This window comes from Lampris incognitus, chromosome 1, assembly GCF_029633865.1.
Source record: "Lampris incognitus isolate fLamInc1 chromosome 1, fLamInc1.hap2, whole genome shotgun sequence".
Lineage (NCBI taxonomy): Eukaryota > Metazoa > Chordata > Actinopteri > Lampriformes > Lampridae > Lampris > Lampris incognitus.
Window position 1 is genome coordinate 125,298,042 of NC_079211.1, and position 8,073 is coordinate 125,306,114.

At 47.3% G+C, this 8,073-nt stretch overlaps 1 pseudogene; it reads left to right on the forward strand.

Moving 5' to 3' along the window:
* Positions 1 to 1,109: 1,109 nt before the first annotated feature.
* On the forward strand, positions 1,110 to 2,144 carry LOC130112182 (uncharacterized protein K02A2.6-like; annotated as a pseudogene).
* The last annotated feature ends 5,929 nt before the right edge of the window (positions 2,145 to 8,073 follow it).

Genomic DNA, 8,073 nt, shown 5'->3' on the forward strand with positions numbered 1-8,073 from the left:
AGTAGCTCGGTATTTTTGAACCCGTGAGACACTCAAGGTGGGCCACACCCATCGTACCAGTAGTTAAAAAGGATGGCAGCTTAAGAATTTGCGGTGACTATCACTGCACTGTGAATACAGTTGTGAAACCTGATGTATACCCCATTCCTACGGTGGCTGAACTGTTTTCCAGACTGGCAGGGGGGGTGCTTTTCAGTAAATCGGACCTCAAACAAGCTTACCAGCAGCTGGTGCTGGACAACGAGGCTGCAGAGCTTCTCACTATAAGCACCCATCGCGGGCTGTTCCGGGCCCGCCGCCAGCAGTTTGGAGTATCAACAGCTGTGTCCATATTTCAGCGTTTCATGGATACACTCCTCGCCGGTATACCAGGCGTGCAACCGTACCTGGATGATGTCTTAATAGCGGGAAAGACTGTTGACCAGCACAATGACCATCTTCGTGCAGTGCTGGAACGATTCGCAGAAGCAGGATTGCGGCTACAGAAGGAGAAGAGTGTGTTTGCTGCTGACCAAGTTGAATTTTTAGGTTTTCGTGTGGACAAGGATGGCGTGCGGCCGACTATGGAGAAAGTTGAGGCTATTCAGAAGGCGCCTTCACCCCGGAACAAAACGGAGCTTCAGTCATTCCTGGGCCTACTCAATTTTTACAGCTGTTTTTTGCCAAACAAGGCTACCATCTTAGAACCGCTGCACCGCCTCCTGGATCAGTCTGCACCCTGGCAGTGGACTGACGCACATGAAAAAGCTTACACTGCTGCAAAGCAACTGCTTCAGGCTGATGGCGTGCTCACGCCATCAGCCGAAACAATGACAAAACAAAGCCATTAGCCGTTGTTTGTGACGCTTCCCCTTATGGCTTGGGGGCGCTGCTCTTCCATATAGAGTCCGATGGCCGGGAGGCTCCCATCGTCTTTGCCTCGAGGACACTATCCTCCACTGAAAGAAATTATGCCCAAATAGATAAGGAGGCCTTGGCGGTCATTTTTGCAGTCAAAAAATTTCACCAGTACCTTGCTGGTCGCCACTTTGTGGTTTTTACTGACCACAAACTTCTTTTGGGCCTGCTACACCACTCAAAGCCCATGCCACCTGTCTTGTCACCCGTGCATGCTATGCTGGAGTGTTCTTCTTGGGGCCAGGGCCTACGATTACGAATTGTGCTACCGCCCTGGCAAACAGCTAGCAAATGCTGATGCCCTCAGTCGCTTACCACTGCCCGCTGGTATGCATGAGACCCCTCCACCCATGGAGGTGCGCTTACTGGAAATGGCACCTGAAGCCCCACTGAATGCAAAACACATTGCCGCCCTTACTCGGAAGGATCCAGTTCTGTCCCGGGTGCTGCGCTGGGTCCTGCATGGCTGGCCAGTGGCTACACCTGACAGCCGTTTCAAGCCGTTTTTCACCCAGCGCCATGAACTGTCCACACACAAGGACTGCCTATTATGGGGTAGTCGTGTGGTTATTCCCAACCTGGCGAGGGAGGAGGTACTAGCCATGCTGCATGATGCACACCCAGGCATTGTGCATTTGAAGGGCCTGGGGAGGAGTTATGCCTGGTGGCCAGGTATGGATTTAGCAATAGAACAGACAGTAAAATCCTGTGAAACCTGACAGAGAACTCGTCATGCACCACCAACAGCACAGCTGCACCCTTGGGAGTGGACAACTAAGAAATGGTCCCGGCTACACATTGACTTTGCTGGTCCATTCCAGGGGAAGACATTTCTCATAATTATGGACTCACGCTCTAAGTGGTGAGAGGTTTCCATGGTGAGTTCAATGTCCTCCTCTGCGGTGATCAGCACACTGAGGCTCCTCTTTGCAACTCACGGGTTGCCAGATGTCATTGTTTCTGACAACGGTGCGGCCTTCACATCGGAAGAATTCAAAGAGTTTGCCAGATGGAATGGCATCAGAGCAGTGACTACGGCCCCTTACCATCCTCGTTCAAATGGCCAAGCAGAACATATGGTCCAGACAACCAAGGAGGCCCTGTCTAGGATCACTATCGGTGACTGGCAGACACGCCTGGCTAGATTTCTGCTGTCACAGCATGTGACTTCCAATTCAGCAACAGGAAAGAGCCCTGCCGAGCTTCTCATGAACCGGCGTCTTACCACGGCCTTTGATCGCCTTCATCCTGACTATGAAAATGAGATGCACCTCAAGCAGGAGCTGAGTGCAGAAAAGCTGCAAGGCCCAAACAGATGTTTTAGGCCACAGGACACTGTGTACATGAGGAGCTACACTGGGGGATACAAATGGGTCCCTGGCATGATAGCCGATCCTACTGGCCCAGTTTCATATAGAGTGCAGACTCCTGATGGGCAAATGCATCGACGCCACGTGGATCACCTGCATGGTAGAGCGACTGCTCGCACGGATGTGGTCGCTGGAGAATCCATTGTTCCTGGTGAGCAGTCACCTGAAGATGGGCCGCTTGAGTCTACCTCGTCTGAAACGCCACAACCAGAGACCAGCATGTCTGTTGAAGATCCTTCTGGTCCTGTGGCCATTCCTGTGCCCACTACCCCTCTACAGTGTCCGGCAAGAGACCGGCACCCTCCACGCCACTTGGCAGATTTTTTTGACTGGGGGAAAAGGGTGTAATGTATTGGGACTTATGTTAATGCGCATGCTCTCTGGTTAGTCTTTGATGGGGGGCTCTCGTGAGGCGAGACTAGGAAGTAATGTCAAGTATGAGCCGAACTGGAGGAAACCAGATGTAGCCTGATGGCTGAGTATCCTAACTTTGCTAAGTTCTAAGTAAAGAGTTCGTTTACAACCAATGTCTCTCTCGTCTCTAAATCGAATCTTACAATTACAACACAGTTCATCATTTTTGCTTTGCAACATCATACCAAATGTTATATTGTCGCAGCATAGTGGCGCAGTGGTTAGCGCGGTCGCCTTACAGCAAGAAGGTCCTGGGTTCGAGCCCCGGGGTTATCTAATCTTGAAGGTCTTCCTGGGTCGTCCTCTGTGTGGAGTTTGCATGTTCTCCCCATGTCTGTGTGGGTTTCCTCTGGGTGCTCTGGTATCCTCCCATAGTCCAAAGACATGTAGGTCAGGTGAATCGGCCATACTAAATTGTCCCTGTCCCGGTCTCTGTGTGTGTGTCAGCCAGCCAGCCCGCCCTGTGTGATGGGCTGGCGACCTGTCCAGGGTGTCTCCCCGCCTGCTGCCCAATGACTGCTGGGATTGGCTCCAGCGACCCTGAGAGCAGGGTAAGTGGTTCAGATAATGGATGGATGGATGTTATATTGTCTCTAGAAATAGAAACTGGAAATGATGAATTTTTTTGTTTTATCTATTTGTGGGTGTCATGCCAGAATGTATGTATTATATCATTTGAGAAAAATATATGGTTTGTAGTTACAATATCATTTTCACAAAGCATGCATATATTGTCATCAATATTAAAATGTAGCCTAAGTCTATCTTTTGAGGGATACATATTATTTATAATTTTGAAGTCTATCTTTTGAGGGATAAATATTATTTATAATTTTGAAGTGCGTTTCTTTTATTTTGGGGGATATAGGGAATGTTAGATACATTGTTCTTAGTTTATCAATTTAATTTTTATCAAATTTGTGCAGGATGTCATTTTTGTTTTGTCTTACAGGAAATAATTTTTCAGTAGGACAGTTTCTTATAAAATGATTGCTACATTTTTTGTCCAGGATTAAAATGCCTTGAATTGATTGCAGAGCCAGTTGCGGTAGTATAGATTGGTGTGCCAATATATTTTTTGTTAGGAAAACAAATTCTTCAGGAAGTGCTTTGTGGAAATTAAGAAAGACTGATTTTGAAGGGTTGAAATTATGTTCAGTGCAGAATTGTACATAATCTAAGAAATTACCACTAGCATCCATTAAGTCAACTATAGACCATATATTTCTCCCATACCAATCTTCATAAAATAAAGATTTATTCCGGTATAATACATATCTATTATTCCAGAGTATAGTAGTATGGGGTGAAAAGTTAAGTACATATAACTTTGGAACTCTGATAATGATACAGGTAGTTTATCAATGTTGAAGTCCGTCTTAAGAAGAAGTTCCAATCCTCGTGTTTTATTGAATAAGTGATTTGGGATACAGTACCAAAAGGGGTTGCTATGTTTGATCCAAGCTTTTAGCCAATTAACTTTTAAAGTTACATTAAGGCAGTCAAAATCAATAACTTTTAGGCTACCATCCTTTATTTCTTTAACCATATTACTTTTTTTTCATATAATGTGGTTTGTTTCTCCAAATGAAATTTAGATTAATTTGGTTAATAGATTTTATCAATTTATTTGGAATGGCATTAGAGTAGATTAGGTATACATCTTGATAAACATTCTGTCTTTTTTAGATAAATTTAACCAAGTATTGAAAGGTCTCTTTGGAGCCATGAATTTAACTTGGCTTTACTTTCTTTTCTTTTCTACATTTAAGGATATTTGGTCTTTTGTAAGTTAAACCCCCAGGTATTTGATTTCTGACTTGATAGGAATATGACAAATATCTTTTAACGGTGTATCATGTATACTAAGTAGTTCACATTTGTTTAAGTTTAATGTTAACCCTGAAGCTTTGGAAAATTTGTTCATTTTTTCAATAGTCATTGGAATTTGATGTCTGTCTTTTAAGAATATAGCTGTGTCATCAGCTAGTTGACTGATGATAATATCTGTACCTAATAAATTTAGTTTTTTTAATGGCATCACAATCTTTAATGTAAATTGCTAACATTTCTGTAACTAAGATAAACAGATATGGTGAAATGGGACAACCTTGAGGAATTCCTACATTAACCTTAAAGCTGGGGTTGGGGTCACTAGGTAATATGACACAGCTGCAAATATTCTGATACAGTCCACTTATTAGATTTTGAAATTTAACTTCAAAACCAAAATGTTCAAGTACCAAAAAGATAAATGGATGCTCCACGGAGTCAAAGGCTGTACAGAAACCTAAAAAGAAAATAAAACCATCATCTTCATTTTGTTTTCTATATTCAGTAATGTCTATTACTTACATTATTGTGGATTGATCTTCCTTTTAGGAAACCTGATCATGTTTCTGCAATAAGATTTGAAATCCCTGTTTGAAGACAAGTAGTGAAAATGTAGGTTAGTAGTTTATAGTCTGAAATTTCTAAGAGTTAAAGGCCTTCTGTTTTCTATAAATCTAGGGTCTTTGCCAGGTTTAGGAATTGAGATGATAATGCCTTGTCTCATTGTGGGTGGAAATATTTCCAAAAAAACTTGATGCAGCAGTTCTCTTATATTTTCTCTGAAATGTCTGTAAAAGTCTCCTGTGAGGCCATCCGAGCCAGGGGCTTTGTTAAGAGACAGGTGACTAATTACTGCATCAAGTTCAGCAATTGTTATTTGATTATCACACATTCGTTTGAAGCTATATTCAGCTTTGGGAATATATTTTGTTTTATCCTTTAAGAATGTGAGACAGTTCTTGTTAGAAAATTTAGAACTGTAAAGTTGGCTATAAATTTTAAGGATTTCTGAGGAGATTAATTTTCCATCTGTGATTTCTATATTATCAACCAAGGATCTGATGTTATTTTTTTCCTCTTTTTTCAAGACCGCAAAACCCCTCCTCTATCCATTTAGCTCTAATAAAGGCCCACCGTGCTTTCTGAATATATAGTAGCGAAATCGGGGGGCAATCACAGGAACTGCCGCAGCCGGGACGCGAGCCTGTGTCTTCCGCACCACGGAAGACATCGCTAACCGCTCGACTAAAGGGTCCGACCCGTTAGCCAAGGGCTAACGAGCTTATTCATCCGCGATCGTTACAATACATTTAATCCAATTTAGGTTGAAGGTTTAGTATTTTCTGTCTATCCTTGTCAGTAGGGTTAGGTTTACTGCAGTATACATTTAACTGTTGGATAATGTCTATTTCTTTTCTTTCGAGGTCTTTAAATTTTAAATGCGAAATTGGCGTACTTTATATTTTAGAAACTCCTATTTCTTGGCAGGCGTTGTTAGTTCTTCAGAGTTCATTATCTCTATAATCAATGATTTTGTAGAGCCGAAGTAACGGAGAAGACCGTAGGTTCACACTTTAGCCGTGTAGGCAACTTTCTTTAATCCACGGTAAATCAGCGAGACAAACAAAACCCACAGCTCGACTTAGCGGAGGTGGCAAGAATAACCAGAAAACTGGCTGGACAACCATAACTTAACCCTGCGTTAACCTGCCAGGGCAACCATGACTTAACCCTTAGTTCCTGGGTTGACTTCTGTCCCCAATACGTGTCCACCACACGAGCCCCCCCAGAATTCGCCCTAGTAATCGAAGTCAGGCAGGCGCAGGTGGACGACAGGCCGTCCGCGGCGGCTCCGGATAACAGGGGCCGGAGTGTCTGTGGGAGGCATTGACGCGGGCCTGTGGAGGTCGGCCTGAGGAGCAGAAGAGGCAGCTCGGGCCTCCACGGGGGGAGGAGGCGGAGCCGGGGGACGACCGCGACGAGGAGGTTGGGCTAACTCCAACGGCTGCGTCAAGTCCAGGTGTGCGGGTTTAACTCGGTCCACTGAAACATGCTCGGCCGTGCCCCCAAAATCCACCACCAGGTGCTTAGTTCCCCGTTCCAGGACGCGGAAGGGGCCGTCATAAGGGGGTTGCAGAGGGGGGCGGTGTGCGTCGTGACGGATGAACACGTAGTCCGCTGACTGCAGACCTGGGGGCACCTGGGACACCGGAGCGCCGTGTTGGGCGGTAGGGACGGGTGTGAAAGCTCTGACCCCGTCCAGCAAGGAGGCTCGTTGGTCCACAGCTGACCAGGGACGCGTTGCATTGGGCATGAAATCGCCTGGGACTCGCAGCGGCGTGCCGTACACCAGCTCCGCAGAGGAGGCTTGTAGGTCTTCCTTCGGGGCGGTCCGCAGGCCCAGCATGACCCATGGGAGCTTGTCGACCCAGTTGCAGTCCTTGAGAGTAGCCCGAAGCGCAGCCTTCATGGACCGGTGGAAGCGCTCACATAGGCCGTTCGCCTGAGGGTGGTAGGCGGTAGTGCGATGAAGCTTGACGCCCAGAGCCTCACCCACAACATTCCATAGCTCTGAGGTAAACTGTGGCCCGCGGTCAGATGAAAGGTCGGAAGGCGTACCGAAACGTGAGACCCACGACCCAATAAAAGCCCGGGCAACATCAGCAGACGTCGTGGATGCCAGGGGAACAGCTTCAGGCCAGCGCGTAGTCCTGTCCACCACAGTGAAGAGGTAGGTGAACCCATGGGAGGGGGGTAGGGGACCAACCACGTCGACGTGGACATGGTCAAATCGTCTCTCCGGCACTGGGAAGCGTTCCAGGGGCGCCTTAATGTGGCGGTGTATCTTAGCCCGCTGACAGGCAAAACACGAGTCGGCCCACGCTTTCACGTCTCTCTTAAGTCCCTCCCACACAAACTTAGCAGAGGTCAGGCGCACGGATGGCTTACCGCCTGGATGAGAGAGGCCGTGCACAGCTTCAAATACGGGGCGTCTCCAGCTGTGCGGGACGATGGGCCTGGACTGTCCTGTGGAGACGTCACACAGGAGGGTGACACCTGTGTTGCTGAAAGGAACGTCCTGCAGGCGGAGCCCCGTGTCGGAGGCCCGGAGACGGAGGATGCTCGGGTCCGTGGCCTGGTCAGCAGCCATCTGTGCATAGTCAAGGCCTAGGTGGACCGCTCCAATCACTGCCCTAGAGAGGCAGTCAGCTACCTGGTTAGACTTACCAGCGACGTGCTGGATGTCGGTAGTGAATTCCGAAATGTAGGAGAGTTGTCGCTGCTGGCGAGCGGACCATGGCTCGGCCGTCTTGGACATGGCAAACGTGAGGGGCTTGTGGTCCCCGTACGCAGTAAACTCGCGGCCCTCTAGCAGGAAACGGAAATGCCGGACGGCGAGCCAGAGACCGAGGAGTTCCCTGTCAAAAGTACTATACTTGCGCTCTCGGGGTGTAAGCTGGTGACTGAAAAAGGCCAAAGGCTGCCAAGCCCCCCCCACCCACTGTTCGTGAACCGCACCAACAGCATAGTCCGATGCATCCGTGGTTATGGAAATAGG